Source organism: Dermacentor silvarum, chromosome 11 (genome assembly GCF_013339745.2).
Source record: "Dermacentor silvarum isolate Dsil-2018 chromosome 11, BIME_Dsil_1.4, whole genome shotgun sequence".
Classification (NCBI taxonomy): Eukaryota; Metazoa; Arthropoda; class Arachnida; order Ixodida; family Ixodidae; genus Dermacentor; species Dermacentor silvarum.
The window spans coordinates 91,925,109-91,937,900 of record NC_051164.1 but is presented as its reverse complement, the minus strand read 5'-3'; the positions used below and the strand labels follow the sequence as shown (position 1 = coordinate 91,937,900).

At 49.7% G+C, this 12,792-nt stretch overlaps 1 protein-coding gene across 2 annotated transcripts in view; it reads right to left on the bottom strand.

The window, feature by feature from the left end:
• The window catches only part of LOC119433494 (uncharacterized), a 236,057-nt gene that overhangs the window by 116,691 nt on the left and 106,574 nt on the right, over positions 1-12,792 (bottom strand). For both annotated transcript variants that reach the window (XM_049659433.1, XM_049659434.1), the window contains one exon: positions 6,090-6,176. The gene's annotated coding sequence lies outside the window, so the exon portion shown is untranslated. The remainder of the gene's footprint in view (positions 1-6,089; positions 6,177-12,792) is intronic.

Genomic DNA, 12,792 nt, shown 5'->3' with positions numbered 1-12,792 from the left:
CCTGTGGCTATCTATACACATCCGCGCCGCTCGGACGAGGGCCGGCTTGAGAAACTGTCCCGATATATAAGATACAGTTCATCATCGTTGTCGGCCAAAGCAGCGATCACGTGGCCGGGATTGCGAGCAACGTCGCGACAGACGCGCGCGCGCGCAAATGCGGCCCGGTCGCGCTTACCGCTCTCTCTTCTCTCTCACCCCCACACCGTTCTCTCTCTTTATCCGTACACACGCAATCACAAGTTCCGCAATCGTTAATCAGCACTTCCCAATGTCTGATATCCTGCGACCTACACAAACTAGAAATTCTAACCTTATAGGTACACTCTAAGAAAAATCCCGGGAAAAACGGGAGTAACTGGGCTGTTAGTCCTAAAAAGGGCGTTTTCGTCCCTCAAAGGACTAACTGCGGGAGTGTGCGTGTCGTGTGCAAATTTTGGGGAGTAAGTGTTTAGTCCCAGGTCGAAAAGAGAGCAACGGCAGGACGAACGGCAACAGTTACTCCCCAAACATTTCGCTGTTTTCGTCCGTGTCGTGGAGTGGTGCGCCGAAAACCGTATTGTCTATAAATCGTGAATATTTTGAAGTTCGTGCACTGTCTATGGAACTACATGCAAAGCAGCACTTTGTGCCTCTTCTTGAGAAAATTGTGTGAAATTTAAAATGTGGAGTGTGAAGACACATGGAACTCATGTGCAAGCCATAAGTGAACGATACACATTAAACGCGCAAGTCATTGATGGACTGCCACATGTTCTTGGTCAATAGTACCTATAGTTCCAACCGTTCCAAGGAGATTACGAACTTAAGTGAAGCGATATGTAGCTCAAACTGGGCACGCTAAGTGACAGATAAGTTCGCCTTCTCATGTCATCTTGCGTGCCCCACGTATGTACGTACACCGCGTAATGTCTCATCCCGTAATCGGGCAACTTTCTTTTTGCAGTCACATGGTTGCAAGTACACACAGCGTTAGACTCTCCCCGCATAGCATAAACAAAATGCCGAGTCTCTTGCATTGCCACACCTGCGTTTCGATCCATAACCTCGTCTCAGTATCCTGTCTCGTCAAGCAAGCTGCCGTGGTACAGTGGTTAGGGTAACCGACTTGAGAGCGAGAGGACCTCAGTTCGAATCCTGCTGCGGAAGCGTTTTTTTTTTTTTTTTGTCACCTCAATAGCTTTTTTTTTTTCTTATCAGCGCGTAAATGGCTAATTTCGTCAATTGCATCCTTGCGGAGCATCGGAAAAAATGACCGTTACTCCCCTGAGGGGCATCGGAAAGAGCAACTGTTAGTCCCCTTGATGAAGTAACCGCATGGGGAGTAACAGTTCATCCCCTCGCAGTTACTCCCCAAAAGGACGAATGGTTGTGGCAAGTCAGTTACTCCCCAAAAGGACTAACCTCGATACCCCATTTCGTCCTTTTTTTCTTAGAGTGTACTGCAAGAGATGACATGGAGGAAAGTGGATTTAAGGGACACTAGAGATAAACGCTGAAACTGTTTGAAGTGATAACTATCGTTATAAACTCTATGCTCGAAAATATTACGGTAAAGGGCTGATAAGTAGGAGAGAAAATCAAGATCCAAGTTCAGTTTTTTTAAATTTCGCGCCGAAACCCCGGCGCCGTGTGTACGTTACGTGGACGTCACAGATTTCAATGTGTCGATCCCCCCCCCCCCCTTTTTTTTTTTTTTTTGAGCCATTGGCGGCCCACGAAATGTCCATGAAGCTCGCCAGGTTGAGTGTTTGGCTCTCACAATAAATGCAGTGCACCTTCACCGATGAAAAGTTTGGCATAGGCCCGAGCAGACGCTGTCAGAATCCATGACGTCACCACGAGCTGGTGCGGGAACTTGACGGTGGCGTCGCCACCCAGCATTGGTTCTTGCGTCATTTCTGACTTACGAAGTCTGTTCCCGCGGTAAGACTGATTTTTTTTTTCGTTATATTAATTGTTGAAGGGTAATTTACCACTACTGCTCAAATCAATTTTCTCTTTAGTGTCTCATTAAACTGCATGTGCGGTTACTGATATCCGCACCAAGAGTTCATTCGATTGTGACAGATATTCGGAGTGGCACAATTGATCTGAAAAAGGACGCTTTTTTGTCCCCTTCAAACGAACGCACAGGGTTGAAATAACTGACCTAACCAATGTGAATTGAGTAATTAAAACGTGAGAACGGTTTGTTTGTTTGTTTGTTTGTTTGTTTGTTTGTTTTTCTGCTCCACGCCGTTTGATCGTGAACAGCTATACCTTAAACAGCGAGCCCGACTGGCTATATTATTGCGAGATGGAATTCACCGGCCCGCATCTACACGTATCCATGAGCCAAGCCTCAGAGTGGAAGACGGCGGTCGGGAAGTACATTTCTTGAGGCCCGCTCACCTCAGGCTCGACAAGTACTGAGACCTCCGCAAAACGTGCGTGTTTGCTAAACAGGATCCAACAATGCAAGCCGCTAAAGAACGCCACACGACCCAAGCGTAACGGGGGACTAAGAACACCCACAGGGGACGGGGAATGCCTCTGCTGCACAGAGCACGGACGCGTGTTTACCGACCGCACGCACGCAAGACGAGACACATGCGCAAGTTCCTGGACATACCAAGGAGGGAAGCGTGCACCGGTAAGCGATCACAATACTTTCTCGGGGTACAAACAATGAAACGATAAAGCTCGAGCTGGACCGCAAATACGCGACGGACGATTCAACCAGGAGGGGCTTCAACACTGCGTCCACGTGCGCGTCGAGCTAGGCGGGGGGCCAGCAGATTTGGCGTCCCTCTCTTCCCGCCTCCCAATCCGATCCGCGGATTAGCCGGGGATAAAGAACGACAAAGACAGCGAAGCCAGGCAAGCGAGCGGCCACGGAGCTGAACGGCACCGCCCGCTGTCCCCGAGCGTATACTCAGCTTGGCCACTCGCAAACGGTTTACCAACGAGATTAGGGGGGGGGCGAGTGTATTCGTCTCAGGCGCGCGCGCACGCGCGCCAGCGGGACAGCGCGAGAGAGGATTAGCCGGACCTCCGGATTAGCGCTCCGAAAGCGCCGAGAAACGCGGAAGGGAAAACTCGCCAACAAAGAACCCGGTATGCGAAGGGAGCGTACGTTGTACAGGCGGAAATAGACGTATACGGTGAACGAGAAAACAGTAACACACTGACACACGCGCTAGTGTCACCCTTTCGACCATCTTCCGCGGTCGTGTCTTAAGCTTCGGAACAGCTTATAGCTGCGAGCACGCCATACGCGCGAAAGAAACTGCGGGACCACCCTCAGCGCGCGCGCGGGACCCAACGGCCAGCGCGTTTCGTAAAATGCGGTAAACGGATATATCGAATCTGAAGGGGACCGCAAAAAAAAGTTCGATATATAGGTAATCTAATAGGTAAAAATTTATACAGAAAATTTGAAGGTCATTTTACAGCTGTTCCAAATACACAATAATTCGTTATATGCGGGTTCGACTATATTAGACATGGTTAAGGAACGGACAGTCTTGACCAATTTTAGTAAGTCGTCCTGGTTTGTTTGTTGTTTTTTTTTTTTCCTCTGCTTACTGTATTATGTTGACATATACCAACAAGACCGGCTATAAAAAGCACATTGCTGTGTTTTTCGCGCGTCGGAAGCACCAGCTATGATGAGAATTTAGCGTGAAACGCTCCAACACGTGAAATGAAGGCGGTACGGCCAACTACGTTTTCGTAGGCTCACGAAAAAAAAAAATATGCGACAGAGATAATTAACAATCAACAAAGAGAACGACACATTCGCACGGAGCACTGCTTCACTGCGCTACCTGATTGTCGGCCTATCACCCAGAGTAATTATGGGAGTACTACTACTACAATAACAACTCGGTATAGTGTCTCTCAATCGTCAAAGTAAAACTGAGAAAACGAAAGCGATAGAATTGCAAGCGAAGGCTGTTCAAACGTTCGATGGCTATTGACAGTAAATTAATCTATACAGTGACTACCTTTACGCCAATAAGGGCGTCCTGGCGAGCCTATAAATGCCGGTTTTGATTAGTGCATGGCAAGATGGCAAAATCCGTGCCGCACGGGGAAAAACTTAATGTTATTCTTATGCAATGAGATTCGATACAGCAAATGACATTACACTAGTTACAGCCAGCAATGCTAAAAGGCTGAAAGATGTAATGTCATTCGCATAGGATGGTGGTGATGATTTATCAATACACAACGCACACACACAAGCATGCCCGAAACTTTGATGTAGGCAGGCGTCTTTTGATAGAAACAAATTTGAGATATTTATGAAAATTCAGAACATCCAGATCACCACTTCAAATCAACAATAGTGTCATTCGGGGTATGCTAAAGTATACACTAGCCGTCCGCAGGAGGCTGGCTATAGCACGCACGAAGCGCTGGACACAATACGCTGCAGCGGACGCAGCCAGCTAGAGGTACAGGAAAGACAGCATCAGTTCGGCGAATCCGTTTAAATGGAACAATAGAAATAAATAAAGACGCTGGCGTGGTTTCCAGAAACGCGCGACCGTCGACCGACTGCACTCACTTCCTCCTTCCTTACGTTACGTTACTTTTTACGCTGACTTCGCATTCTGCTGTCCTTCTCGTCTGCGAGTATATATATATATATATATATATATATATATATATATATATATATATATATAATAACAATAGCGGGCGCGTCGTGTTTACGCGCTGGCGCACAAATTGTAAGCGCCGAGCCAAAACCCATTTTCTACACACATGGCTCCTCGTAATGCGGTAGCTTCGCTACGTAGCTGGGCGCCGTGCTTAGAACGACACTCGACGAGAATGCACGGTTAAACTCCTAAGTGGCCATCTCTCTCTCTCTCTCCCTCTCTCTCTCTCTCTCTCTCTCTCTCTAGCTACGTTTACACATGAACTCGAAGCACGCATGTAGAGTCAGAAGCCGAGATGACCCAGCCCGACACCACCGCGTTTACATTCATCTTGCCAGCGCCAACGTGCTACTGAGGCACCCTATAATCGGCCGAGTGAACCCACCCCTTGCAGACGGGTTTCACCAAACTTGCCTCGGCGCTCGCTCGATCGGCGCAACCCGGTAGAATTTACATGAACGCCACGACTGGTTTTCGGCCCGACAAGCCGACTCGACCCGACTTCCTCGCGGGTTCATGTAAGCGTAGCTTTTCTCTTTGCTGCGGAAGGCCATTGCCAAGAATATGATTATATCCCTCCCTCCCCTGTCTTGCCATCTTTGTAAAGCTACATAGGATTTTTATCGCTTCCACCCCTTCCGGCTTACCAAGTTTCCTCTAAACGGTAAGATTGGAAATTAAAGCGGCAAACGCGTAAGCGTGGCATCGGTAGAGCGGTAATCGCCACGCCCAAGCGTCGTCATCGATGACGATTATACAAGTATCCCATTTGAAACGGGAGTTGTAGCACCCTGCCATATCGCTTTTTTTTCTTTTTTTTTTTCTTCGTACGGTATAGCGCCGCCACTGTCGTAGACAAAAGCTATCAGCACTGCGGCACAAGCTGCACCGACAGAAACAAAACGATCTAGAGAGCGCTTCCGTCTCTCTTTCCGTTCCTGAACTCGCAATCCAAAATAATAGGGGCTATTTTTCCTCGAACGTTAGTTAGGCAGACGAGTGCTTTTCAAGGGTGGATGCAAAAATACCCCGAGCCACTCGCCTTTAATTCCGCACCCTTCTTCCCCTTCAATTTTACTTCTTGTTTCTGCCGCTCGCGACAATTTATACTCGACCATTTGCTTCGCCGCTGTTCCGTCACCGCTTCTTACTTTGTCTCAGTAGTTCCGTGCAGCACTGTGGAAGCCACGGGCGTCTCGACCAATCCGGTGGGCAAACACATCTATAGAGGTATCTCACCACGCTTTGCAGTCGTCTGGTTTGCAGGCCTCGCCGCCTCGGCCCTGCTGCACGGAACTGGACAAAGTATATAAAGAACTGCCGGGTGCACCTTCCTCGCATACCTGGCGGACTGCCACGCTCGCGCAAGCATCGCTTACGCTGTTTCCTGCATGCGCACGGGAGACGCCGCGCTGTGATACAAGAACTACTTACTCAGTGTCCTTCCGCGCTGCGGTGATGTCGATAACGTTGTTCCACTTCTTGCGGTCTGCAGCGACGCTGACACAAGATAGTCGATCCCTGCGAGTGAGAAATGAATAACGAACGCTTTTGTACGAGATACTAAAAACGGACACCAGGAAAATACAACTCAAACCTCGTTATAATGAAGTTCGCGTCCGACACTAAAATACAAATGCTGTCACATATTCGTTGGGAGAATATATTCGTGACAAGCTTATACTCGTTAAACTTTAATATCGGCTAGAAACATTTAAGGCTTACCTCGCTATACCTGTGTTCGTTATATCGAGGTTAGACCAGAAAAGACACGCGTCATGCCGCCCTATTTTTTAGTCAGATGCCTGACTAAATCTTTCGTAATTTCGACGGGGGCGAAATGCGAAAACAGCCATGTACTTAGATATAGGTGGACGTTAAAGAACCCCAGGCAGTCCAAATTATTCCCGAGTCCCCCACTACGGCGTGCCTCATAATCCGATCGTGGCTTTGGCACGTAAAACCCCATAATTTAGAGAGAGATGGGGATAGAGATGGCTGGGATTGGCCCGAGAGCCGTACGACTCCACGCCGGCTAAAGTGGAAACGGGAACAATAGAAATAGGAGGTAGATGACGGAAAAGTCACCATGATGAAGGTTATCAAAAAAGCCAAGAGCGGCAAGTTAGCAGCTTTGTAGAGTTGCACGGTGACGCAACATGCGCCGTGCGCGTTCATTTCTTCTGCAAGTCCACGTCCTTCCTTAGCGCTGTTTATCCGTCGCGGTATAATAAAACGCAGGCACGATGTATAATTCTGAGTGCGTTATAGGCACACGCGAATCACAATGCACGTCGGCCGACAATGGTCCATGCTACTGGAGTGCAGCCAGGAATGCCTCGACAGCCTGCGCTGTTCCTTTCGCATCCATATTTATAGAGGATGGCACAGTGCGTTACTTCCCGCGCATACAGTCAGCAAAACCATAGCCTTCGAGATTTGTCTCTGTTATCCAGAAAAAAAGCCGTCGCTGATCACGGATTCAGAGTAACTTCACAGACCCAATGTAAATGACCCAATGTAAATGACAATTGTTCCACAACGCGACTAGAATTGAGGAACAGGATGCATGCCGTAAAGTCCAAGCTGATCCCAACCTCGCACTTTGTATAAGAAGGTTCAACTACTATCTGTTGTTTGGGTTGCCACAGCGGCGGACGCATCCCCCAGTATAGCTCCTTCGAGAGTTCCAATGTGTTACGTCGCACAACGCTGTTGCATTGGCGGTTAACAAAAACGACCCAAGCTCGCGCACTTCTGGAGAAATGCCCAGACATGACACAACGAGAAGTGTTTGGCAGAGAGGGCCCGCCTAACTTGTAGAGCTGTATGTCGACAGAACGAAAGAACGCGAGCTACGCCGGGCGTGCACGCTCCCAATCGCTGGCGCACATTTTCCGTCGCAGGCGGTAAATTTTTATCTCAAGTTTATCCAGACGCTCACGCCAAGCGACTCCCAGAAGCCGAGGTGCTCGGAAACGTACCTGCGATACTTTTTTTTGGTGGTGCAGGTAGGGCACCCTCTTTGTGCCCGGAAAGCTAATAGACAGATGTGATCACAGAAAAGCCAGGGCCCACGGGAGAAACGAATTGTTTTCCCTCGCAAAGCGCAATAACAATAAAGCACTCGGGCACAACTCTTAGGCGGATGCATTGTCTGCAGCCGAGTCAGGAAAGAGAGAAATAGTGAGAAGTGAAGTATGAGCGCGTAATATATCGCACGGGTAAGCGCGTCACGTCCGGAAACTTATATAAAACGGAGGGGGTGGGTGGGGGGTGGGAGGGGGAGGTAATTTCTTCCACAGGCTGACTGACCCGTTTGCCGTCGGGTCCCTCTCGCGAGACGTGACCTCCCGTGAACTCGCGAGTGACCCGTCGCTCCGACAGCAGCCGAGGGGGCGGTAGGGGGGGGAGGGGGTCAGCACAAAGCCAGGTCGTGAGCACGAAGGCTAGAGGTACGAAGACAACGAGGAGGGGATGACGGCCGCATAAATCCCATTGGGGTACAACGACGGGCAATTTGGGAAATTTAAAAGCGTGGAGAGGGGGCGAGAGAACGACGGAAGCACAAGAATGGGAGGATAAGACGGTTTTAAAAAAAAGAAAAAGGAAAGGGGAGAAAACGCAACCCCAAACTAGAATGAAAAGCGTCCGCTGTTTTCCGAAGAAAGTAAAAGTGCACCCCCACAACCCCCCCCCTCCCCCCTAAAAAAAGAAGAACAAACAAGAAAGCACTGGAGAGAGAGAGAGAGATCCACGCGTGCTGCGTATAGGTGGCCGAGTAATCGCGCAATTCCGTTGTTCCGTTTCAGCCAAAGCACCCTCCCTTCTGTGCGCTCGTGGCGCTTTCAATTCGCTCCCTCGCGGCCTCTTCATCGGCGAAATCATCCGGCATCCATTAAGCCGCCGCTCTCTCGAAGCCGAGCCAAGCCTCTCGCGATGAGGAAATCAGGCCTCCGAAACGACCGCGCGTGCCTCGTCGACGGAGGAACAAAAGGAGACAAGGGGGTCCGGGAGGGAGGGGAAGAAATGAAACACAGACGGGAAATGTGCCCCCCCCCCCCCCCTTCATCACGGGTAGCCGACCTTATCGCCCGCTCCTACATGCATTCTTCCTGGTGGCTTCCTTTCTCTCTCTCTCTCTCTCTCTCTCTCTCTCTCTCTATCTCTTTTTTTTTTTCTAAACCGCGACTGTCGTTAAAACGGCGCAGCGTTATCGAAACTGGCAGCATAGAGGATTACGAATTTTTGAAGTTCACCACTACAACCTGATTATTTCTTACAGACATCCAAAATTCGACCACAAATCATTAACTTCCATTGAAGCCCAGCAAAGTGCGACATATTACCTTAAGTGTACGTCGTATACAAACCTCCATATTGCACATGCCCCCACACAGCAGATACATGATTAACTCTATAAAAAATGATTTATGCTGTTATCATCATCAGCCTATTGTAATGTCCACTGCGTGTAGCACGAAGGCCTCTCCCTGCGATTTCCAATTACCCCTGTCTTGCGCTAGCTGATTCCAACTTGCGCCTGCAAATTTTCTTATTTCATCACCCCACCTAATTTTCTACCGTCCTCGACTACACTTGGCACCCATTTTGTGACTCTAATTCCACTCGTTATCTACCCTACGCATCACATAGCCTGCCCAGCTCCATTTTCTTTTCTCTCAGCGCCAGCAATAATATTGGCTACTCCCGTTTGGTCTCTGATCCACACCGCTCTTTTCCCGTGTCTAAACGTTGCGTTTAACATTTTTCGTTCCATCGCTTCTTGCGCGGTCCTAAACTTGTTATCAAGCTTTTTTGTAAGCCTCCAAGTTTATGCGGAGATATACTACAACTATACTTCAGCTATGCTTCAGCTATACAGCTATAGTACAGCTAAGCATTCGGGGACACACATTTCGAATCGTGAGATTTCGTTTCGATATCGGAAGAAACAGGCACTATGCTGCAGCAATGAACGTGCGTTTCACCGCGTACACTTTTCCGATGTTTGCCAGTAAGGAACTCGGAAGAAGAAAATCATTTGTGCGAATATGAACTCTACTTATTTTAGTCCAGAAGGTATGAACAATCATTTGCGGCTGAATAACGGCGACATTACAGTCGCAGCATCGGCGACATTACAGTCGCAGGCTCGCGCCACACAGCGTATTAACGCCGACGCACCCGAGGCTGATAAGGCTAAAAGCTTTGTGGATGACGCCGCAATGGTGTCGGCTGACGGCACGGCACGCCAGCGGTAACGCCGGCCGCTTCGTGACCCGCCAGTCGGCATTACCGGCTTCCTCCTCGCCTCTCCTCGAAGTGTGATATCCTATACTATCACCCAGATAATCGCTGGGTCCGATGTACGAGCGCAGGTTCAGCGGGAATATCTTGCAGGAACCGACAGAAGTGGAGCCGTGGAACGGTGCGTGGAACGACCACCGCCAAGAGCACCGATTGGCGACGCGAAGGCAGCAAGCCTGGTGGATTGCGCGAGGGACCTTCTTTCGAGACGACGTCGCGACGCGTTCTCGCGAAGTGGTGAACTCGTAGTGAGCGAGAACGGGACGTGCGCGGCGGTTTGCGACAGTTCCAGCAACAATGCGTGGAAGATGCCACGCCGGAGCTTTGTACAAGAGGAGACTCGTGAACCACCCGGCGCCAGGACAGCTGCTGAATATGGGTGAGTAGAGCGCGTGTCACTCTCTATTCACCTGCGTTATCGCGTCCTAACATGTACGCTTGATCTATAGTGACGAAGGAGCGAGACGGGCTGTTATACGTAGCTAAAGTATATGTGCTAAGAGACCGGCTGTATAGAAAGCGCCGTGCCCCAAAGCCCGGCCTGGTGTTTCTCGAGAGTATATACGCAGGAGGCATTATATGCATCGACATCGGCTTGCGTGACTACTGCCCGAATGTGGCTGGAGTTTTAGTTGTGTAATTTCGTCGCTATGTATAGAAACTGTGCTCGCTTTAGCGCTTGACGAGTTCAAGGATGTGTAGCTTCTTGCTCATTACGTCAGCGGCGTTTACATAAGCGACCGCGGTGACACTATTGCTTGCGCGAGGTCATGACGCTGAAATTGGTTCACAGCATGCTGATTTTCTGGCACGGCGTTCCTGATAACCTGTCTTAAGTGTTGCCCGCCTGCTTGTTTTGTCACAGTAATTGCAGCAGCATCGCGGCAGGAAGAAATGCGCCGCGGTTTGGTGCAGCATACAGTGATCTTCAATTGATTGCAGCGCAGTCCGAAACCATGTTGTGCTCATGGAGTTTCACAGTCAACTCTACGTAGGTTCTGGAACACTGCACAGTTTTTGGTTCAACAACCTTCAACGCTTCCTGCCTCGCAGCAGGATTAACGTTCCTTCGAACTTTTTTCAGCGCTCCGAGTAGATAGCAGAAGCAGGCCAACTCCTTTTGTTTCCGAGTGCCCTTCAACACTGCCATTCACCGAGGCGTTGGCCAGAACCCACCGTTCTTCTCTAATCTCAACTTCTCGTTTATGTTCAATTCGACTTCGCTTTCGTCCGCGACGGGTCAAAGCAAATCATCTCGAATCTCCGCGGCATGCCATACTTCTTCCCGCGCCACGCCTGGTTTTCGGCCTTCGTATAGTTGGCGAGAATGAAGGGCCCGTTACAAATGCGAGGGGGAGCGGCCGTAAAGGTCATTTCGACCCCGCAAACGAATCGGGAGGTGCCTGAGCGCGTTCCGGTCACAGGTACGCCTATTACGCAACGACAAGAGGGCTGTAAGAGCGCTCGATTTGCGCCGACCTCTTGAAGTGGTAGTCCCTGGCCTCCGCCTTGCCATTTCGTGCCGCATTCAATCTTACGCCCTTTCCTGAGCTCCCAGCACAACCTGCACAACCTGCACTCCCAGCGGCGTTAGTGGTCCTTTGTTCTCCGCTGACTGGAAGGCAATTTTATGAAACGAAATGGCAAATACGCAGAGCGGCATTTCTATAAGCCTCATTCACGCGCGTCCGGGCAGAAGAGGGCCATCATGATTCAATCTTGGTTGTCGAGGGGGGGAGCGAACTCGGCTCGCGAGCTCTACTGGAAAGCGCATCACGCCCGAGGCGTGTGTAAGATATTCATACGAGACCTCTGCCATAGCAAAAAGAGCGAAACAGCCTACGACGAACTATAAATGAAAAGACACAAGCGACAGCAACGATCGGGATCACGTAAAATACATAGGTAAAGTAAAAAAAAAAGTAAAAAAAAAAATGTCGGTACTGAGTGATATACCGAGACATCGACGTTACATTCCAATGAGCAACAGCCATCGAGACGCTAACCTCTGTTTAAAGGGGAGGAGAAAAAAAAAACTGACTGCAAACGCGAAATTTCGGCGAATACGCGCCACTCGAGAACCTATTACTGTAGCTGATTTTTCAACCCCGCACCAAGCCTGCGACCGCCACGCTCCGCCATCAGCAGCTCAATGTAACAAGCACGCCTCACGACAAATGGCAGCGTCAAACGCAGATGCTCAGTTGCTTGGACGTGAAGTGTTGCAGGGTAAATATATTGCTTGACCTGTCCTGATCTTTTCTTTCTCCCGTCTCTCTCTCTCTCCTTTTTCTTTTTACTTATTTAAGGCATCGGGGTTTCAGTGGCCGATTGGTACGTGGCTTCAACAGACACAATCCCGTCTTGTCCATAGATCCCACATATCAAAGTACCATAGAATGTCCCATTGATCACAGAGAGCAAAGACGCACACGAACGGTATGCGTCCACGTGCGCTCCATTGTATTGTGGCTCGTCTGCAAGCTGCTTAAACTCGTTCTATGGCTGCATCTCCCTGTGACTACGCAGGGTTATAAAGGGTTCACGAGCGTTCAAACGTGACGTCCCAATGTAAGAACGCGCGCAGGGGGCGGGCGTCTTGTGAAACGCATGCCAGACAGCATCAAAAGGCGACACATATCGATCGCCTCGAAAATCTGCAAGAAACTGCACCGGTCACGCAAAGCTGACGTTCAACCACGCACCGCAGCGCGGTCCACTGAACGCCGAAGAATCCGTTGTAGTAGAATGCCAAGATGCGGGACTGTGAAAAGACGGCCCATACGCACGCACGCACGCGCACACGCACACGCACACACACACACAC